This window comes from Protopterus annectens, chromosome 2.part2 (genome assembly GCF_019279795.1).
Source record: "Protopterus annectens isolate FY-2018-M chromosome 2.part2, PAN1.0, whole genome shotgun sequence".
Classification (NCBI taxonomy): domain Eukaryota; kingdom Metazoa; phylum Chordata; order Ceratodontiformes; family Protopteridae; genus Protopterus; species Protopterus annectens.
The window spans coordinates 218,112,351-218,136,322 of record NC_056730.1 but is presented as its reverse complement, the minus strand read 5'-3'; positions in this window follow the sequence as shown (position 1 = coordinate 218,136,322).

Here is a 23,972-nt window from a genome sequence, read left to right as displayed (position 1 = left end):
ATGCGTCTCTCATCCTTGCCAAACAAAATACCATTATGAATACCAGTATCACCTATATTCAGCTTTTAAGATTTACAAGTACTCTGTATAGCTGATACTTACACATCTGTGGGATTCCCTCTGTGCTAAATTCCTCAATCCACGCATCAAGGGTACCCCTGTTCCTCCTCTAAAGGTCACTGTAATGTCTAAACTGTTCACCAGTGTGGGGGATACAGGTGGCACTGGTCACAGCCTAGACCAAACTATCCCAAGCTTCTGTCTTTAACTGGTGCCCAGAATTAGTCCTCCTGCTCCAGCCTGGCACTGTGTTCTTTCACTAGAAGTCCAACAAAAATCTTGGACTCCAGGGTACCTCAACTCTGAGCCATAAATCTCAGACCCACTCCATGAACACCTGACGTATCTTCTACAAATCAAGAGAAATGGAGGTTGATGATTTCCCACCATTTTCCAGTTATCACATTTATTGGGAATGTGCACTATTTCAAAATGGTGTGCACCATGCACCATCGCCCAAAAATTATGCTCCAGGGTGTGCAATAGTAAGCTGTGCACAACAGTGTCAAGCAATGCAATTTCAAGGTTATTTGATGTACAGGTAGTTGTGTAAGTGTCTTACTCAAATGTGAAAGTCATGCCACTCCAGACAGAAGAAATATGCTTACAGGAACATAATACACACTATACCCACAGTCATGCATTTGATAATAAATGGGCAATACATAGATGAATAAATAAATAAATAACTGACACAATATTAGTGTCTCAGCCCTCATACTTATGACAATTAGTATCAGTTTCACTATATGTTGTGTTATAAGTGAGAGTGACAATAACGGGAAGTGGAACAACATTAAAAGTGCATGGAATATGCTGTATTCGAACCCAGGGCCATGTGTACACTTACACCTCTTGCCACAGAAAGACTGAAAAAACACTTGTCTGTATTGCAGTTCATTGCTATAAACTGCAGTGTCACTTCAGTAAAACAAACTTTGCACACCCTTTTGCACTAGAACCCAAGCCATCTGAACTCCAGCACTGCACTTAACACATCCTACCACAGGGTTAGTTACATGATATTCCTCATCTTAGTATTCATTGTTAAGATGTTGCTATTAACCACATCACAATGACACATACCAGGCTTGTGCATTGTACAACAGTATTAATTGAATGCATCCAGTTTCTATGTTTGACTGTCTGGGTCCTGTCTACTTCAATGGTGGTCCAGTCAGCGCACTGCTGAGCTTCATGAAAACAAGATAAGCAGAGGTAACCCTGTTTGCGCTAAGCCCAGTATCGTGCAAACAGTGGAAAAAATTTTAAAAAAGGAGAAATAGTTGAAATGAGGAAAAAACAATCTGTGTCATACGCACTACAAAATGTTACTACACATGAGATATTTCTACATAGGTCTGCATTAGAACTGTCACTCCAATTTATGTTCAGAACACCGGATGGGTGCCTTATCCCTCTTTGCTACACAAACATCTTTGCAGCAAAGAAGTGATGTCATTCTTCAAACAACCAATTGCAACAGAATGTACACTGATATCAAACCATAAACTGTTATTTGTACATTTATTATATTTATTATATTTGGACATAGTGCACTTAGTGATCACACAACTTGTTATGATTATTGCTTGCAAATATACAACTTTGTCTTATCTTTCTGTATTTCTTGGTCATTCATTTATCTGACCAGTACTTTGTGACATGCAGTGTCAAGCCATTCTATATCATTGGCCTTAAAATGTGTGAGGATATTAACTGGAAATAATATGATATCCAGTTGCCAACAACTGAAGGACAGGTTGCAAAGCACAAACAAGGACTGCTGTTTTGTGGGGAAGCAAATGTGAGTTACTGTTACAGCACATGCAAAGATACACTCTTCTTTTGGTGTGGAGAACAAAGGTGAGTTACTGCTGTAGTACAAACAAGGCTATGTTGCTGTTGTTACTCTCCTTGTTTTGCATCCTGTCTGTTGTCTGATCTTGTGATGATTATGAATTCTGAAATTTCAATGTGTATCATTACTTTCTAAATTATCTTTTTAATTATTTTCCAGTATGCATTCGTGGTGCTAAAATGAGGGCATGCAGTGGTCATCATTACTTTTGAGAGGTATGACTGTGTGAATCTTCGAATCTTTGATGCCTGAGGTCTACTATTACTAATGGACACATATGTTAAATAAGTCTCACATGTTAAGGTAATTTCTGTATACATCTCCCACTTTTTGCTTGCTTACTGTACCAAGTGATGAAATACAAGGCTATGCCATAATATTATTAAACAATAAACTCCAGGTTCAGGACTTACCTTGTAAATGCAGCATTTGTGTCAGTGTTAGTTCAGGGTTGACTCTTTCTGATGCAAACAGTACACAGCCAATACATGGAGAGGTAAAGACTGTGTGAGTTACCTGCCATCAACATTTCTCTCTCTCTCTCTCTCTATATATATATATATGTATATATATATATATATATATATATATATATATATATATATATATATATATATATATATATATATATATTTATCTGAGTAGGAGGAAGGTTTTAGGCTCTTAATTGGTGAGTGAGTGTGCTTTGCGTTGTCTCTTAGCCAATGCAAGGGCTTACTGAGCACACATATGTCTGCCTACACCCACAATAGCTGGGGGTCCCCCTCTCACTCCTCATCTGCCTGTGGCTGTGGTGACCTTGGCATTGGTGGTGGGATGTCAGCCCTTTACCCTTGCTGATCCTGCTGAAGCTGTTTCCTCAGGATTATGTTGTGTAGCATGGCACATACTGTGAAGAGTATTGCTGGGTACCCCCAGTTGTATCTAGGCACCAGAATCGTGACTTCAGCATTGCAAACACACGCTTTATAACATTTCTGGTTTGAGAGTGTGCCTCATTATGGCATTCTTCCATGGGTGTGTGTGCATGTCTGATGGGTGCCATCAACCACTGTTCCAGTGCAATGCCTGCGTCCCCCAGTAAATAACCCTGTGGGATATCTCCCTTAGCAAACATCTGGTACAGTTGGGAGTTTGCCAGACATGTGAGTCATGGTAACTGCCAAGGTTGCCAGCATACATGTTAAAGATGAATACCTTGCCATTACACATGACTTGGCAATTGATAGAGGGGTAGCCCTTTCTGTTAATGTAGACCCTACCCTGTTACCCAGGTAGTGCCTTTATTTCTACATAAATGCATTCTATGGCACCCAGTACTTCAGGGTAGTGTGCTACCCACTAGAACTGTTGCATATTGCTAGCCCTCTCCTCAGGACTTCAGGGAAAATATATGTAGCCCTCTCCTCAGGACTTCAGGGAAAATATATGTCCTCACTGGCATGTTGGAGCATAGTATCCATGAATTGGTGGAGGATACTGGCTGTTGATGCCTGTGGCACCTTCAGCATGTCCCTATTGATCTCTGAAAGTACCTGTAGCTAAGGTTCTAAGGGCTACACATAACTTAGTTTCCATTGGGATGGATTCACCTTGATTGGCTCTGGCTCTCAGATGAGGGCAGCAGAGGTTGCAGAGTTCCTGTAGTGTGTCCCTGGTCAGCCTTTAGTGCTCTATAATTTCCACATCATGTAAGTAATGATAAGTTAAACATGGCCTGAAAACTCTTCTCCTTCTTGGCATAGGCCTATTGTCAGTAGCAGCAGCACTGGCTTCAGCATCTAGCACATACAAATGGATTAAAGCAGCAGCAGCCCCTAATATTCTGTCTGTATAGACTTTCTGTGTCTGTACTCCAAAACATTTGAAATCCGCAAAAAAAAAACAAGCATGGAGTCTGCGTGGATACTTTATAGCTTGTTGAATATCACCGCCAGATTGGTTGATTAGCATGCAATTCATCTGCTTATGCTGTAATTAGCATCTATGAAACACAGACTAAGAAAGATGCACTCCATTAATAACCTACTCCATTATAAAAAGGCAAATGTGTAGCTGGCCAAACTGATGGTGAGGAGAGTTGTTATATGTTTGCAAGACTGCAAAAAAGGCTTTTTCTTCAAGATATATCTGTACCAAGAAGTATTGAACTTCAGCAGGCATACTCCCATTTTGTCATGTACATATTGCATATGGTGAAATGTATTTAAGAATAATGTGAAGCAAAGGCATTTACACTTTTATCATTATGCATTAGTTAGAAGTGTACTGACAGCATGGGCTTCTTTGTCAAGCCATTTCAGAAGTACACATGATTGACAATACATGAAAATTGAATGCTGTGTGACAAATATGCACAGATGTTTCAGGGACAGTTCCTTTGGTAGCACCTTTAGCATTTCAAAGATGTTTTGTTAGCAAAATGGGTCTTTTGTCTGTTTTTTGCTGGTGGGAAAAAAGATGAGGTACTGTTATTGCACAAATAAGAATAGACTGTTGTTATGGGGGGCAAAGGGGAGTTACTATTTTGGTGCAAACAGGGATATGTTGATTTTGCTATTCTCATTGTTTTGCAACCTGCCTGCTGTTAGTATTTCACATTTGTAAAGTGTTTTGTTTCTCCAGTGGGTAATACTGACTGGCTAATTTTCTGTTTTATTTGGAATCAGTTATTTTGTAGTTATAGGTTCATAGGTTCATACTAGGCTATGTGCCCTAGGACATTTATAAGCCTAGCCAAAGTGTGTTTGGCTTTTGCCACCCATTTGAAATGAATTTTGCTATGCCCTTTTTCGAGGTTAGTATACTGTGCCTCTGTCTAACAGTGACACAGAAGTGATACCCGGGGTAAACCTACGATCTCCCATCCACTCATCAAGATTCCTCTTGAAGAGAGTCAATGAGGGACTCTGCCTAACCTGGACTGGGATTTTATTCCAGAGTGAAGGGAGCCTCTGGGTTATGAATCTGTCCCTCCAGCATGTCCTATTTATTTCAGTGCTAAGGTTCAAGTCTCTCGAGCGTGTAGCTCAATGGGATTTGGATTTTCTGAGGTGCAGCATGTCCATTAATTCCGGGTTGGACATGGCTTTATACATCAGCCACAGATTGCCTCTGAGCAGGTGGTATGCCACTGAGTAAAGATGGAGTTTCTTTAACCGGGCAGCATATGTCATCTGTTTGAGCCCTTTGATCCTCTTGGTGAGGTACTTTTGGGGTCTTTCCAGTTGCTGCAGGTGTCTGGTAAGGTACATCCCAAAAGGGGCATTGTACTCAATTATGGGCCTGATGAGGGATGAGTAAAGAGGCATGATGACCTCCCCTCATCCAGATGTGAATCCCTTCATGATTAGGTGGGCTATATAAAATGTTTTTCTAACCACTTTGGCCACGTGGCTGTCAAATGAGAGATTGCTATCAACTTGGGTCCCCAGGTCCCTCATTACTTCTTCTGTACATAATGGATTACCACCTATGTGGTAATTTGTGGGCACTTTGTTTTTGCCAAAGGGGATGACTATACACTTTTTGGCATTTAGCTTGAGGCCATGGCTCTGGCACCAGTTGTCTGTTTCTATGAGGCCCTTTTGGAGGATGCTTGTGTCAGCTGGAGAGTCGATTATGTCGCCCAGTTTGCAGTCATCTGTGAACTTGGTCAGCCACAGTCCTTCCGTGTTGGCCTGTACCTCCGAGAAATATATACCGAACGAGAGAGGTCCCAGGACTGAGCCTTGTGGGACGCCACTTGTAACTGGTTTGGAGTCTGACATGGCTCCAGCAATTCTAACCATGTGGGTTCTGTCCTTGAGCCAGTTTGCAACCCATCTAATGACATAGGGGTTTATATTTAAGCTGGTGAGCTTATCTATACTGCCCGAGTGGGGTATTGTATCGAAGGCTTTTGCGAGATCCAGGTAGGCTGTGTGGACCACCCTCCCCTCATCAATGGCGTTGGTGACTGTTTCAAAGAAATCAACCAGGTTTAAGAGGCAGGATCTGCCCTTAACAAAGCTGAACTGGGTAGGATCCAGTGTCTGTAGGTCCCCAATATATTTATTTATGAGGTCCATGATGATCCTTTCCATAGCTTTGCAGATCAAGCTAGTCAGGCTTATGGGGCGATAGTTTCCAGGATCTGTTGAAGCACCACCTTTGTAGAGAGGGACCACTGTTGCTGCACACCACTCTTTGGGTACATATCCTGTAGTAAGGCTGAGATTGAACAGTAGTTTTATATTTGGGTTTAGCTCTTCTTGGAGTTCATGTAGGACGCAGCCCGGGACACCGTCTGGTCCCATTGATGCTGTGTTTTTTGCTTTGGAGAGAGCGGCTCTTACCTGAGCAACTGAGATGTCAGGGAGGCAGCACTCTGCTGGGATAGATATTTGCCCTTTTGGTGGTGAGTGGGGGAGAAGTTTGCACCAAACCTGTCAGCTAGGATGTTGGCAATGTCTGTGGGTTTGGTGTATTTTTTGTCATTTTGGACTAATTCTGAGCATATCTGGGAATTCCCACCCAGGTTCCTACCATAACTAAAGAAAGCCTTGTGATTATCCTTAGTGTCCTGTGCAATTTTTCACTCGAAGCTGGCCTTAGACGATTTTATGAGTGCCAGTAGATTTTTGCTAATACTGATCAGAGATGCCTTCCCTTTTTGGGATTTTGCTCTATCATGTAGTAGCTTCCTCCTTCTATTGTATAGTTTGTTTATGGCTGGGGTCCACCAGACAGGACGTCTGCCTTTGGAGGATTGGGTCTTGGTTTTATTTGGGATTGCATAATCCATGCATTCCTGAAGGTGTTCATAGAATGCGTTTATAAAGGATTCTGCGGTCTGGGCCGTATTTTCCACAGGCCCGGGGGCTTTGAAGGATTCCACCTCGGTTTTGAGGAGTGTGAAATTTGCTTTAGAGAAGTTTTTCAGTGTGGTTTTCTAGGCAGGGAGTGGGGTTTGGATGTGAATATCCAGTGAGATTAGTTTATGGTCTGATCTTACCAGTGAGAGATACACTTCTGGTCTGGAGCCTAGAGTCCCCATGTTGGTGATGATCAGGTCCAGTATGTTTTCCCCTCTTGTGGGAGTGGTAACAAGTTGTTCCATAACATTTGAGTTTATAAATTCTAGGAACCTTTGGGTTAGGGTATTGGAGCTAGAGTAATGCTCCGAGTCTATGTTTGGGTAGTTGAAGTCACCCTATATAATGGTGTTTGGAGAGACCTTCATATTTTCCATTGTTCTCAAGAAGGCCAAGTGGGGTTCCTGGGTATGGGAGGGTGGTCTGTAGCAGGCTATAAACTGGAAGGCAGTTTTACCCACTGTTAGTTGCACATGGATAGTCTCTGATGCTTCGTGCTGTGCCACCAACCTGGAGGTGTGGGTATCTTTGACGAATATTGATACTCCCCCTCCTTTTGTGGTTCGGTCCAAGTTTTGGGGCCGAAAAGCATGGTATGAGGTATAACCTGGTAGTCCTGGGGTGCTCTCGGGAGCATTGAACCAGGTTTCTGTTACTGCACAGATATCGATGTTCTCCATGCTAAGGAGAGTTTCGAGTGCATGCATCTTGAGGTTTAGACTTCTGGAGTTGAGTAGCATTACTCTTAGTTTCTTATCCCTTGTGATACCTATGGTGGTGGGTTTGTCTTTTGAGCCTTGCCTAAAAAAGGCACTATGGGGGTAGCAAGAGCCTTTGCTAATATCCAAAAGCCTAGGGGTGACAGGTGCAAGCCATCCCTAGCGAAGCATCGTGGCTTGTCGAGCATGTCATTCCAGGCTGACAGGCATTAGATCCCCTTTGAATGACACCAATACGTAAGCCAATTGTTGAAATTGATCATCTTGTCTTCATATTGTGGCATAATTCTTGGTGAGGATAAAATGCTACTCAAGGTCAGGGTCATACCGGCCTGGGCTACATGCTCAGAGAGCTCCTCTATGTCTCTTTTCATGTAGTCCACGGAGGTACGTCTCAGGTCATTCACACCAGCATGGACAATGACTGAGTCATATTTGTACTTGCTTGGAGTGACCTGAGTGCTTGTGTTATGTGGCGGATCCTAGCACCCAACAGGCAGCTCACCGTGACCTTCTCCTTGTTCAGCCTGGTGAGCGGGATGTCAGTGTGCCTGACGATAGTCACCTATTACAAGTGTATCAGGTGTGTTGTTTAGCCTTAAGGGCTGTGACTGTTCGGCACACTGGCTTTGTGAGCTATGTGTTGCACGTGTTTTGTTTTGGGGTAGTGGTTGCTTGGGTGTCTTCTTTGGAGGTCTCTGCTGCTTAGGGAGATTTTTATTTAGAGCCTCCAAGTATGTTTTTGTGTGTTTATGTGTTTAGTTTGCTGTCGTGGTAGGTCTATGTGAGACTGGAATTGTAGTGAGTGTGGTTTCCTTCTCCTCCTGACTGGTTACACCAGTACTGAGTTGAGAGAGCTTAGCCTCCAGTTTGGCTATATGTTTGCATCTCTCACATGTGTTGGAATTTGTTGGGAGGAGGAGAGGGTTGTCTGTGTACATGAGGCAGTTGTAACATTGCCTCAAAATTCCCAGATTCACCAGCTGGACCGGAGAGGAGATTGACAACTGACCTTTGGACATGCTAGAATAGTATTTTGAATTCCTTTATAATTGAAAAAAGGGCCAATGGGGAACAAGTTACTCAAGGGGAGTTATATGATACTTATGTGTGTTATCATTCTGTTGTCTTTTAGGACCCCTACAACTATGTCAGTGAGGTGTGTCCCCACTTCAGTGATGCTGAAAATGAGGATTATTGTTGACGGTTTTTGGCAGCATGGTGCATTTCTCCTGGGAAGGGGTCATACAGATATGGCACAGAGGCTGCAGATATGACAACAGATCATATGAGATGTCAATACTGTGGGCAGCTGTGGCAGAACATGTGACTAGGTGCACTACAGGGCCACTGGCAAAATAACCATTGCACGAAAGTGAGCATCTGCAGTTACATGTGACCAAATAGTTATTGGGGAGGACCAACTAGAGAACCACCTCTTACCCCAGTGAAGAGTTCCTGGCAAATATATGAGATTCTGGACAGCTCACAGGAGAGTTGAGTACATCATTTGCTATATGTGGGTGCCACACCTTCTGGGACAGCAAGCACATTCCAGGAAGAGCTTCCAGGTAGGCTTTTTTATCTGAACTTGAATATTGTTGAATAGTAAAAAAATTGAAATGAATGTTAATTCTGTGTCACATGTCTCTTTTTTTTTGTGGGGGGACTGAAGCTTGCTGAGAGCAGAGTTAATGCACATATAAAGGAGTAAACATATTACCACCGTGTTACTGTTAAATATGATGATATTGTCCTTACCTCTTGCTTAACTTCTTCCAGGACTGTCAGGACTCCAGCAACATATGCCTCCTGCAGATGATAAACCAAATAATTGTATGCCATTACTGCAGATCAATGTAAAGAAATATCATAGTGTGTCATTTTAGGCCTGTTGCGTGTATTGCTTTACTCTCTGTAATAGTGGCAGCACTGTTGGTTTGTTAGCATGTATTGCACTATAGTAGTGCAGGTATTAATGTGGTCATGTGTTTCTTTTTATCACAGAAGATCATAAAAGTGGGAGTGTGGGCCCTCTGCCACCTGATACAAGTATCTCAGCAGACTTTGGTGATGATAGTGGCCAGACTGAGGCACAGTCAAGAGGTGAAGATGTTGAATCTGACACAGAGGTTGACATACAGCCATCCCGTGCATTTCACACAGCCAGTAGGCCTATGTCTATCCAGTCCACTGAGCCCACATATATTGGACAGGTGAAGTGTGGCTACTGCTGCTTCAGTGCCTGTTGAGTCTGGCTGTAGTCAAGGTATGGGCAAGGTGTCACACAAGAATATTTATAGGGATGTTTGGAGGAGGCCTGCGGTTCCTCCTCCACCTGGTGCAAGTGTCATTTTCTGTGCCACTCAATGGATGTTTAGGGCATTCATGGAGGCACAGTCATGTTGCCATAGCTGTTCCACACAAATTCTCTGGATTGTGTATGTAGCACAGTCTGGCATGCTTGACTGCCTCCATCATGCTGTTGATTCACTGGATTGGATGAATGACACGTAGGAACAAGGGGTGCCTGTGATAGACTGAGAGGTGTCTATCATGGAACAAGCAGTGCCTGTGATGGAATTTCTGTTAGATGGGGAACAGCATCCTCATGAGCATAGGTCAGCCACATCATCTGTCAGCCAATGTGGCCATTTCAGATCATGGCCCAGAGTGGTAGTACTTCCAGTGCTCCATCAGTGAGAGTGCTGTCCACACCCAGACATGGCAGGCCATGGAGTTGTGGTCCTGGGCATTCCTGTGAAAGGACCTCTTCTAACAGACTTTGATCATTTTCAGGTAGCAGCATTGCAACTGACCTTGGGCATAGAGGTGCCAGTGCAACTCCTGGCAGAGCCAGATCTCATAGTCTGGGATGAGAATGACAAACTGACACCTCTACCATGCACAGTTCACACCTGTCTGATAGACCAAAATGTAGAGCTAGCACAGAGCTTGGTTGTGTTAATGCACACACTCACACACCAATTTCATCTGCAGGACCCATACAGACACACACACACACACACACACACACACACACACACACACACACACACACACACACACACACACACACACACACACACACACACACACACACACACACACACACACACACACACACACACACACACACACACAAAACAGTTACTCATTTTATCACACTGACCATTTGTTGCTTTATCCCAGTGTCTGCCTTCTTCTTCTTCTTAATTACACATACATACTGAGCTTTTGTGTCAGCTTTGGCTTCCTACCCCTCCACAAAACAACGTGTGCAAGTGATAACTGTACCATATCCTTGTTTTCTATCTTTTGGAATCAGGAATACAAAAGCTGTGTCTGATGTTCAGTGTGCATAGCTAACTTAGTGCTTAGTATATCTGCATTTGTGTTGCTGAAATGGTCATTGTATCTTTGCCTTATATTGGCCTTGGAAAATTATACAGTTGATAGTGTGATGATGTGAGGTATTGCCAGCTATGCCAGGAGAAGTACGGCAGTGGATGTCTAACATATGTCAGCACAGCTAGCTGGAATTTTATAAAGAATTGCATGTCATTTGTATATCAACAGATCCTTGTGTTGCAAATGTATTTGTAAAGTTTCTTGTGTCAAAAAGTGTATCAACAGTGTATCTTTTTAGACAGAAGAGAAATATACATATATATCAGACTGTACTGCTGGAAACAGGATATTAGAAGAGAAGAGGTTAATCTCAGTCCCGTTAACTATGAAAAATAGTAAGAAATTAAATTAGTTAATTTAGGCCATAAAGATTGTATCTTACAGTTCTCAATGCAACCAGAGATGAAATGTCTGTGTCAGCGAATGTTTTATTAGCTCCTGTAGGAAGAGTGGAAATGTTTATTGTTTTATGACTTCCAGAAGCTGCAACATATCTTAGCAAAGCTCTATGTGTTTGTAATATTGACTCTTTGTGTGCTAAATCCTGGCAGCTACTAGCCAAGGGGTTAGTATGGGAACCAGAAGTCAGATGACCAGACATGTGTAATGTCATTCTGTAATCCATCACAAAATTATGTTTTAATATTAATTTATTTTATTTATTTTACATTTGTTGACCGGGATAGTCCGACTGGATGCATGTCCATTTTCAGCGGAGGCCCGGGGAGAAAAGCTCCAAGGGTAAGCAGATACAGCATTACATAATACCAGCATTACATATTACAAACAGACTATTTACAGAGATTACATAAGTAAGCAAGTTAAACAAGTTCCACAGGTTAGATTTAATCCCGAGCGTAAGTCAGGATTAAATTAAATTACACAGTAAACTGGTTAATTCTAGCGAGAGTTAGCCAGGCTTGATACATTGACATAGCCAGTTAAGTGACAAATGTTGCTTGAGTCTACTTTTAAATTGACCTAAGGTGGAAAGTAAGGTAATATCAGCTGGAAGAGAGTTCCAGGATCCACTTACAGAGTTTGCAAAGAGATAGTCACCGGCTGTGTTATTAATTTTGCTAGTCTGAATTAGTAGTTTGTTAGAGGATCGAAGCGGTCTAGGATTGTTATAGGGGGTGATAATATTTTTAAGTGCAGGAGTATTGTCTGGATTATAGAGGATTTTATAGGCCATAATCAGTTGGTTATACCGGATTAGGCTGGGTAGTTCAAGCCACCCAAGCTGATTTAGATTGATGCAATGATGTGTCCTAAAAGGTAGCCCAGTGGCAAACCTGGCAATGTGATTGTAGCAAATTGAGAGTTTGTTAAGGACAGTCTTGTTTAAATTCGAGAGTAGAGGGGATGCATACAAAAGTGTTGAAAGAAGGTGAGAGCAAGCTATGGCAATTTTAGCTGGAGGGGTTAGGAAGGCTTTTATTCTGTAAAGTGACCCTAGTTTTTTATTGATGGTTTTGATAGTTTGCTTAACATGTAGTTCGAACTTTAGATTATTATTTATGATGGCACCAAATAGTTTTGTAGAGGAGTCAGGGGAGATTAATGTGCCATCATTTAAATTTATGGTAAAGGTGAAAGCGGTAGACCTACGTATTGGTGAAAATAACAGCATTTTAGTTTTTTTGGGAGTTAGGATCAGATGACGTTCAGAAAACCAGTTTTCTATTGTATTAAAGGTGGTCTGGGTAGCTGACTATAGCTCTATTGGAGATGTGGCCGAGCAAATCAGAGTAGAGTCATCAACATAGTGGATACAGCTAACTTTTGGGATGACAGTATAAAGGTCGTTAATGAAGATGGAGAACAGCATGGGCCCTAGTATATAGCCTTGTGGTACTCCAAGGGTGTTAGGTAGAAGCTTAGAGAGTTTGTACTGCCAGAAGACAGCCTGCTGTCGACCATTCAGGTAGGATTGAAACCATTGATGGGCTCTAGTATCTAGACAGAATGTTTGCAGGGTGTGGATTAAAAGTTGGTGATCAACCATATCGAATGCCTTGGAAAGATCCAAGAAGAGGGCTGAGGATTTATAATTATTGTTGCGATTATGGTTAATGGTGTTGGTAAAGGCTAGGAGGGCTGAAGTAGTGCTGTGATGAGGACAGAAGCCATGCTGAGTGTCTGCCATAAGGTGATTCTGGATTAGGTGGCGCATGAGTTGTCTATTAATGCATTTTTCCATAATCTTTGCAAGTGGAGAGAGTATAGCTATTGGCCTATAATTGGAGAATTCAGTAGAGCTGCCTCCTTTGTGAAGTAGAATTACATAGGATATTTTCCAGATGGTGGAATTTTAGCTTCTACTATGGTTCGATTGATTAGTATTGAGACGGGGTAGGCAATAGCATCAACTGATTTTTATAGGTAATCAACAGGGAGTTGATCAGCAGAAAGTGCAGTGGGTTTTAATTTTTTGATCAAGGTACGGATAAGTGAAGTGGCGACTGGATGGAAGTTGAATGCAAGTAGGTTTCTAGGGGTGCTACTTTCAGGACCAGGGGAGCTAGGAGGTAGTTGGCTAGCTAGGGCTTGAATTGTCTCAGTAAAGAATAGGTTAAAACTGTCAGAAACATCTTCAGGGTTTTATCAACAGTAGCAGCAGGGATTGGGGTTGAAGTTTGTCCAGGATGTAGTAGATTATTTAAACCTGCCCAAAACTTCTGAGGGTTATTTTGATTTTCTGTCTGTAAATTATAGTAGTATTGTTTTTTGTCTTGTAAAATGGATTTTTTAGCTACGTTCCTGGATTGCCTGTATTTAATGTGATTTTGGGGGTCTTTAGAAGAATGCCATAAAGCCCATGCTTTGTTTATAAGGGTAATTTTGAGTTTAGACTCTTTAGAAAGCCATGGCGCAGATTTTGCCTTTGTTCTCTTTGAACGAACAGGTGCATGCAAATCAAGGATCTCAAGGAATTTGTTATTAAAGTATGCTACTGCTTCCTCTAAGGGGAGGTGTTTTAGAATAGACCAATTACGAGTTTAGTTCTTGTTGGAATTTGGCAGGGTCAAAGTTTATATTGTTTCTAACCTTTCTGAGTAAGGGTTGTTGGGAATTAAAGGCTTTGTGCTTAATTACATATGTGAGAAGGTGATCGCTTAGGCCATCATGGAGGGTACCAGAGGTGTACAGTTGGGGGTGACTATTTATGAGTACCCAATCAAGTATGCTTTCTTTTTGGTTGGGTTTACCTATCCTGGTAGGGGTGGATATGATTTGTGTAAATGCATGCATGTTAATACAGGTGGTTGGGGATTCTGAGGAACAGATGCCCCAGTCTATGTTAAAGTCTCCAAGTAGTAGGGTTTCTTGGGGGTAGTGATATGATAGCAAGTGCAGGATATCTTCAAGTATAAATATATTGTTACCTGGGGGAATGTACATACAGATGATATTAATGCATTTATTTTTATTAAGTTGCAATTTGTTGGCAATAATCTCCGCGTTATTAATCTGAGGTGGTTGTATTACATCTATGGTGACATTCAACTCAGGTTTATAGAGTACAGCTACCCTACCTTCCTTCCTCGAAGCACGATCCAGCCTGTGTATGTTGTACCCAGGTGGTAACACTCATTGTCTGTAGTGTTAGGTTTTAACCAGGTTTCAGATAAATAGAGAATCTCAGGGGAGTGGGCATCCAGAAGTGCATGCAATTCATGTACCTCATTATTAATGCTTCTAATATTGAGATGACAGGCTAGGAGAGAGTTAGTTGGCCTATTAATTGTAGGTTTGTAGCTTAGATTGCAAGTAGAGGGGGTATGTGTATCTGAAGTGTATGGGCCAGCGTTGGGGTGAATATCACCACCAAGTATTAGGTTACGTCTATACTTGGTGATGAACTTCAGGAATTTGTTTATTAGTTTGTGGTAGTGTTTGGATCTAGAGCTAATGTGCCTGGGGTTGAGATGTTGATAGACTGAAGAAGATGTTGGATAGGACCTGGTACTGTAAGTATGGTTGTAGGTAGGAGGATTTACAGCTGGGGTGATAGTATGGCCTTTCGGGACCTGAAATCCCATGAGAAACTGGTTTTCATACAAGGTAAGGAGGTATGGTGTGAAAAAGAGGGGTAGTAAAGAGGAGTATATCATTATCTGTGATTCAGCTAGTGAGTTAAGGAACTGTTTTACCTGGTGATGCAAAACCAGAAGATAGAGTGGTGAGGTAAAGGTACTGGAAGGGGGATTGGGAGAATGCCAGATGAAAGCTAATAGGTGCTATTAAAATGTAGGTAGAAGAATGGGGGTGGGAGGAATTATCCCAGATGAAAGCAGATAGGATCTAGAAAGTGGGGGAGTGGCTATAGTACTATAAATTTAGAGATACTGGGGCAGGAGGGAATTGGGGCAGGGAGGGGAGTGAAGAGAGCCTGAGCGTAGCGAGTGCGAACATAGCGGGGCTATTGCAGTTTACAAGGTTTCCTAAGGTGTCCTAAAGCTATAAGGTGAGTATTATAGTTCTTAATGTAAGAGTCAGTTTACTTAAGTTACAGGGGAAGGAGGCAAACACTCAAGTAGGAAAAAAAGCCTTATGGCTGACCAAAATGGTGACCTGCTTAATTACACAGCACTGTAAGTGAAAGCTTAACAAATGCTTTTTGTGTGCAACTTACTCTGCTTAAATGCTGAGAGAAACAGATTTTGTTATGGTGACCAATTGCAGTCCTGTAGACTCCGTTTTATAGGGAACTGTAGAGTTCAACTAGGAAAAGAGAAAAGCAGAGATTCTTGGGTAAGAATGAGACTGAGGTCTCAGAGCACACTGTTTCTGAAACCTGACATAGAAGGATCCCTCACCTACTTCATCTTGCTTTGCTCTAGTAAGTGACCAGGGAATAGTAATTCTTTAGATAAGTCAGTAAAATATAGTGAGATTAGTTAAGTAGTTTTTTTTTATCTATGTGAATCTATTCATCTGTGTTATTTTAATATCTGCTGTGTTTGAAACTATGGCATTTATTTTATATAGATATTTATTATTTTCATGCTATTTTATTATTATCAAATGTATTTAACCTTTTCATTGTTGCTGGTACTTTAGAGAATATTTTAAACTTTGAGAGGACTCATATCTATTTGGTGACTCTGTGGCTACTCCTGAAAGCTGTATTGCATAGGTCAAAACACTACCATTTGTACTAATATTAATTTCACTCAGTATAATTGAGCACCCTTGTAAGAGTCTTAGAGTAACTGGCTTTGGAGTGTCTGGTGGTAATAACTACCTTATAGTCTGTGTAGAGGGGCTATTGCTAGTAAATCTGTGCCAGCTTTTCCCAGGTGTGTGTATGTGTGCGTGTGTGTGTGTGTGTGTGTGTGTGTGTGTGTGTGTGTGTGTGTGTGTGTTTTTGTGTGTGAAAAATCAAATCTCAAGAAGTGTGTGTCAGCTGCTTGGAGCAGGGGCACGAAGCACTGGTTTCACAAAGAGGGTGCTGGAAGAGTTGGCTTGGGCACTCTGTTGAGGACTCAACTCTATATCTGTGCCAATGGGGAGTATTACTGGGGACATGGAGGGAGACACAGAGAAATCCAGACCCTGGACTGAATGTGTTCCCTGTGTTCTCTTAAGGGAATTTGTGCTCGATGCAGAGACCTGTTTCTGGAAATAATGTGTGTATCTATTTTTGTTCCAAGTGAACATCCCTCTCCAGTGTCAGTGGTGAGGATTCAGACTCTTTGATTACTGGCCCAGAGAGGGGAACGTCGCATATTGGTGGGCAGTGGTGTGGATATTAATTGAACTTCTGTAGCTTGTAGGCAGTTGTCACTGAAGGTGTGTGCATTTTCAGCAGCCACAAGACAAGCATTCAGAGTTTTATTTCACAACAGCTGTATTTATTTATTTATTTTTTGTTAGTTTAGTTTAGTCAGGGACATCAGGCAAATATTTCAGCAGATGGTTATGGCAAGCTAACAAAGAACCGGTTGGCCAAGGTTTGCGAAGCCAAAGGACTGGCACATGCCAGTTTGAGTAACGAGGAAATAATTTCATCCTTAATTTGCAGCTCTAGCTCAGAGCAGGAGCCAAGAGGATAACCAGACTGGTGATGGGGATTTTCAGTCATCAGTAACAGGACAGTTCATGTTTTCTTCAGAGGACTTAAACATCTATTGGGAGTTAGAGAGACTTCAACTGGAGGCCAAACATTTGGAATTAGAATCAACAGACAGACTGTGGCATTTAGAGGCTGAAGAAAATGAGAAGCAGCATCAACATGAGAGGGAGATGCTGACCTTTCACCAGGGTCATGGAGGTCATGGGGAAAGGAATAACTGAACCCCAGAAGCAATAAAAGTCAATACATTTTTTCCACAATTTACAGAGGGTGATAATTTTGATAGTTTTATTCATATAATTGAAAGAGTATGTAAGCAGTATAAAGTTGACCAAGGGCTCTAGGTATTGTTCCTGACCCCTTACTCCATGGTAAAGCTGTAACTTCTATTTCTAAATTGTCTGATATTGATTGTTTAAACTATGATAGAGTAAAACAATGTTTGCTGCCATGCTTTAAGTTACCACCTGAAGCTTACAGAAAAAAAATGTTTTGTGAGCATAGATGCAAGACAAATGAAAGTATGTGTTATTATACTGCTGAGTTAAGCACTTATTTTCATAGATGGGTGAGTGGGTGTCAGGTCACCACTTTTGAAGGGCTGGCAGACCTATTGGTGAGGAACAACCCCTTAGCACCATGCCTAGGGACATGAGAATCTGGTTGGCTGACTAGGAGTGTAACTTTGCAGATGAGCTAGGGAAAAAAGGGGATCTCTGTTTAGCAAGCAAGACATCACTGCACAAGTCCGGGATATCCAGTGCTGCACATGGATATAAGGGAACTCATGGTGGGCAACCTAAACCATGCCAACAGAGCCCACCAGTAACAGTGGAAGCCACTAGTTCAGGTGCATGGCCAGAATCAAGGGTTAAATGTTTTAAATGAAATTAGTGTGGCCATGTATCATGTAGATGTCCACAGAAGTAAGGTGGGGAACAAAATGTGTGGGAGCCAGTAAGTGTGAATAACAGTATGCCAGTGGTAAGTTTTCTGGAGACATTGGGGTACCAAACTATCACCAGAGTTTATATCTGATCTAAGTGGATGGAAAATAGGCCACTGCTAAGAGAGACAGCCTCTGACATAACCATTGTGAACCCTGCAGTAGTTAAAGAGAAGCAGTACTTTCCTGGGCCATCCATTGCAGTCAGAGCTTTTGGATGGACCCTATTTGAAATGCCTTTGGCAAGGGTTCACCTTGACTGGGAGGGTGGAAAAGGAAGCAAGCAAGAAGGTGAGTTTGTGGATATCCCTACAGATGTTTTAATAGGGAATGATTCTGCTAATGCAGTACCTAGTGTGCATGCAGTTACATGCAGTCAGGTTTGGAGACAGGCATGTGGGGCTGGTAGCCTGGGGGAAACCCAGACAGACTCCACACCTGGAGCCAGGGCTGGTGAGGTGCCTATTTAAGGGAGGGAGCTATCCTGCAGCAGTGAGCCTGAAGGTGAGCCACAGCTGCTGGTAGGTACTGATGTTCCCTTGGACAGAGTAACTGCAAGGGGAGAGGTGAGTGCTAGTAACCAGGCTGACAGTGAGGCACTGCTGTCAGAGGATACCGGAATTCCTGTGGAAGGGGAGCTGGGAAGAGTTCCAAAGATAGAGTTGAGGCAGGCTCAGCTCTCGTATCCTACACTAAGAGACTTGAGGGAGGTAGCTAAGGAAGCACATGATTCTCAAGGAAAAGGCGAGTCTGTGTACTGGAAGAAAGGGTTATTGTGTAAAGAGTGGACCCCTGAGGGAGGGCTAGAGGGAAGGTAAAACAGCAGTTGGTAGTGCCCAGAGCCTACTTTCTGGCACATCTAGCCATAGCCCATGACATTCCTTTTGCAGGTCATATGTGCATGACGCATACTAAGAGACTTATTATGCAGAACTTTTATTGGCCTGGGATTGAAAGGGATGTAACAGGGTACTGCAGGACCATATATTAGGCAAGGCAGGAGATAAGGTCAGAGCTCTTTTGATGTCTTTGCCTCTGATTGGGGAGCCATTTCAGAGGGTAGCTATGGATATTGTGGGGCCACTGAGTACCCCAAGTTCCACAGGGGAGAAGTATATCCTGGTGGTAGTAGATTATGCTACTAGATATGCTGTGGTGATAGGTATGTGCTCCACTGAAGCAGAGAAGGTTGCAAATGCTTTGTTAGAGATTTTCAGCAGGGTAGGTTTCCCAAGAGAAATACTGACTTACAGAGGTACCAATTTCATATCAGACCTGCTGGCTTGTCTGTGGAAGGGCTGCAGGGTGATGCACCTAAAGACTACCACCTACCATCCCCAGACTAATGCTCCTGTGGACAGGTTAAACTCTACACTAAAGACCGTGCTACACACATTTGCAGAACAGTTTAAGAGAAAGTAGGACAAATATTTGCCCTATCTGCTGTTTGGATACAGAGAGATACCCCAAGAATCCACAGGTTTTTCACCCTTTGAGTTGCACTATGGGCATAGGTTGAGAGGGCCTTTATATCTGATTTGTGATGAGTGAGAGGGTTAGTATGAATCCCACAATGAGACATATGTCCTAAACCTGAGGACAAGGCTTAAGGAGCTCATGGGCTTGGCCCAGGAGAACCTGGAAGGAGCCCAATAGCAGATAAAGGTCTGGTATGACAGGAATGCTTGAGCCTGAGAGTATGTTGTGGGAAAGCAGTTTATGGTTCTTATTACTGTCAGACACAATAAGCTGCAGGCAGCTTGGGAGGGACCATTCAGTGTGGTAAGGAAGGTCACTGATGTTAACTACATGGTAGAATTGCTATGCAGAAGGCAGGGACACATATTGTACTATGTTAACATGATGAAACCTTACCATGATAGGGAGGCCCTTGTAAAGTATTTACAGTAGGAAGCAGGAAGAATCTGATGGCTTCATCTAGCCAGATAACAGAATGCCATGTTACTAAGGTTGAGCCTAGGGTTGCAGGCATATGATATGATATGACAGAGCAGCACTGTAGTAGGGTCAGCAATGCCAATGCAGATAGGCTCTCAAGACAAGGTATGTGTTAATGTATTCCCAGAAAGATTCATTCCTCTCAAGAAGTGTTTCTCCAGGGTCACTTTAGAAAACAACTTGAGTCTTCAGAGAGGGGAGAGATAATATTATGTGAGGTATTGCCAGCCATGTCAGGAGAAGTAGGGCAGTGGATGTGCAATATATGCCAGCATAGCTAGCTGAAGTTTTGTAAGAATTATATGTCATTTGTTTATCAAACTGATTTGTACAGGTGCTTGTGTTGAAAATATATTTGTAAAGTTGCTTTTTTAAAAATGTATCAGCAGTGTGTCCTGCTAGACAGAAAAGAAATATACATTTATCAGTGGCAGCTGGTGACTTCAAATCAAAGGGGGGCTGCAGGAGACAGCTGAATGGGTGGGATCAATGAGAATGGGTGTGGTCAACTAGAAAGGGGAGGGGCTATGCTCAAAACCACAAAAACTGTAACTTTAATTAAATACGTTGCCCTGGGTGCCAAACCATCATTATGAGAGTCCAATCAAGACAAAATGAAGTATAGAAGAAAAACATATTTCAATGCATTGGCTGCATGCCAGCTTACTTAATATCTAGATGGAAACAAAAAGGTTGTGAGGCATGAAAAAATAAATTACTTTTTAAATACATTACTGGAATGCCACTCAAAATCAGGTAAAAGAAAAACAAGCAGCACTCAACTCAAACCACTTCTCCTTAGACTGCAGTTCTAATTATAATTTATATTCAGCATTATTAAAGTACCAAGTAACATGCTGAATGTAGCAATCTCTGTGATACCTCCACTTGTAAAAATGTTTCTTATCCAAAAAAGACCTGCTGCCTGACAACAACTATCTACTTGTTTCATGGGGAAAACATGATCAAAATAAAAAAAATGAAAAGCAAACAAGAAACAAGCTCAACATAGATTGCTTAAAGGATTACTGCACAGGTTATGGACCACACACGATAGATCAGCATTCTGTTTAGTTTGCAGGTAAAGCCTGCAAAGATGACTGCAAGTCTCCAACAAATGTAATGAGCTTCTTAAAATAATATAATTCTGTCCTTTATTACAAATACTATCATATGCATTTCAATACCCAAGGCTTATATGTTATTTAGTTATGTAAGTATTATCTGCATGGCAACAACAGAAAGGCTTTCAATGTTGGCAATTCCTTAACAGTATGCTTACTAAAACTTACTTGCATCTTACAATCTCAGACAACCTTACCTGATGTTCATTAAAGCATTTCCACTTAAACACATAGCAAAGGCACTTTCTAAATAATAATAAGCATAAATCAACAGTATATATATATATATATATATATATATATATATATATATATATGAAGAAAACCAGAACATTCTGCAAACTCAAGGACAGATGAAAAGCCACTGTAGTACTTGTGTCTACCTTGGATGTGGGGGATACACTGCACATTTACACTGCATAACTGCTCCTTGCCTTTCATGGACACATCCAGAGTCACTACATTGGGGAGTGTGGTGCAACAAGTATGTCAGAATTTGAAATATTTCTGGTTGACTGTGATGGCCCTGACACATTTATCATACCTATCAACCTCAGAGCAAGAAATCTGGACAAAGCCATACATATAATTGGGACAAAGGCCCAAAAATAAGGACAATTTTTAAATATTGCTCTTATAAACTTAGAAAGATAATAGAATAGTAGGTATTGAATTAGTATGAATTTTCTGAAGGGTATGAAATCTGAAACTGTAATGTCTGTCATTATTTTTTAACTTCAGTCTTTAATGATTTGCCACTAATTTGCCAAAAAAACACAATTTTATGAAAAATGGACCAAAAATGTGATGCAAAAATATAAAATAGCCACACAATACAGCTGGGAACCTGTCAGAGAAGGGACACTTTTTTAATAATAATACTGCTAACTTGAGCAGCTGACAAAATAAAAGAATCGACATGCATTTCTGAAATAAAGGTAATCTATAACTCTGATTATTACAGTTATTTATTAATTGTAAACCCTCCATGTTTTCTTCCAAAATTGCCATTTTGCAGAGAGATTGTTAGGGGAAGAGCAACATTTAAGCCAAAATCGGGGACAGTTGAGAGGTATGGATATGCCTAATTCTATAAAGCAATGTATTTGCACGTACCTCTCAACCTGTTAATGCAGGAAATCTGGACAAGGCCAAATATACTGGGGAAACATATAAACAGTACTAAAATTGCTCTTGTATAAATTGAGACAGTTGATAGAATAACAGGTCTTGCTTTAGCATGCATTATTCTGAAGGTTATGAAGTCTGAAACTCTGTGTCTGTTATTAGTGACTTCATTCCTAAATGATTTGCCAGAAAACCACAAATTTTATGAGGAACAAATCCAAAAATAAGAAGCAAAAATCTATTCATTCTGCAGAAATCTGAACAGTTGAGAGTTATAGTTCAGCTGGGGCTTTGAGTTTGCCACCCTTCTCCCCTCACAAAATCATGGTCGAATCGAGCCTCCCCCCTGCAGCCATTCCAATGAACCATTACTTGGCTATTTCACCCCATTTATCATAAACGCTAATGTGCATACTGCTTTACTTCTGCAATGATTTGGACTTCATTTGAAAGTTTTATTTTGCATTTTACAGTGCAAACATTAATGGATATCTGCTAAACAAAACAATGCAGCCTCACAATGAAAACAGACTTAGCATTAAAACTTCTCTGCCCTTGAAACTCGCATTAATTGAAACAGCATTGAAACCCACATTCAAACAAAATACATTTTGCCAGTGGCAGTAAAAAATTAACTTTAGGTTTAGGCTGTTTTCAAATCACAGGCCCCTTGCACACGAAACATACACATGCTCTTTCATACACCTTCCTGATTGTATTAAATCATATTCCTTGTACAATACAGTATAGTTTAAGATGGCGTTTTAAATTTATTGATTTGAACATTTTTCCAGTAAACAATGAAACAAAATGCATGCACCAATAATGACAAAACTGCCCAATTCAGAACATTTCCATCATAAAAGTATACTCAAACTTCTACAGTCCACCAGTATCAGTACACATGCACAATCTCTGAAGAAGTAAAAGTCATCTAAATAATTCCACATTAAAGAGATATGTAACTAATGAAGAGGTTGTTGCTAGCAAACAACTTTATATTTCTTTGTTTCATCTACAAAGTGCCTGTTGCCCTTGAGGAATAAATTGCCTATCTTACACTACAAAATTATAAGCTAGTAATATTGTAATAGGGAATGGATGGCAAATTGATAACAGGTTCATAGTTACTAGGTATCTTCGCCAAAATAACTGCAGTATCCACTCCCTTTGCAACACAGTACAGTATCAGCAATGCATCTATCTACTGTGGGAGTAGAACCCACAGCCTTCTGCATCAATAGCAAGTATGCTACCTGTTGTGCTGTTAACAATGCAAGCATACTTGGCATAAGCAGCACTGAACTTTTGCTCCCCTGCAGCTCTCAGCTCCTTGTAAAATCTACTCACTCAGCTGTATCTCTGAACTTTGCAGCACAAGAAGTCTGGAAAAAGCCAACATTTATGGGGGGGGGGGGCAAAAGCCCAAAAACCAGGGACACATTTTAAACATTGCTTGTATAATGTTGGAAAGTTGCTAGAATAAAATGCTGTGTCACCACCATACATTTCACTGCCACATCTTAAACCCAGGACCCTATGCAAAACAGTCAGAGCAACATAACACTATGCCATATCAGCTGTTTTGTGAAAGGGAGGAAGACTGAAGCTTAAATGGCTACCATTTAGTGAATTCAGTTCTCACCATAGCTGTCAACCTCTTAGCACAAAACACCCGAACAAAGCCAATAATGGGGGAATACAGCCCCCAAACCTATTCATGAATTTAGCTCTCACCATAGCTCTCAATCTCTTAGCAAAAAACACCTGGACAGAGCCAGTAATGGGGGAATACAGCCCCGAAACATATTCAGTGAATTATTTTC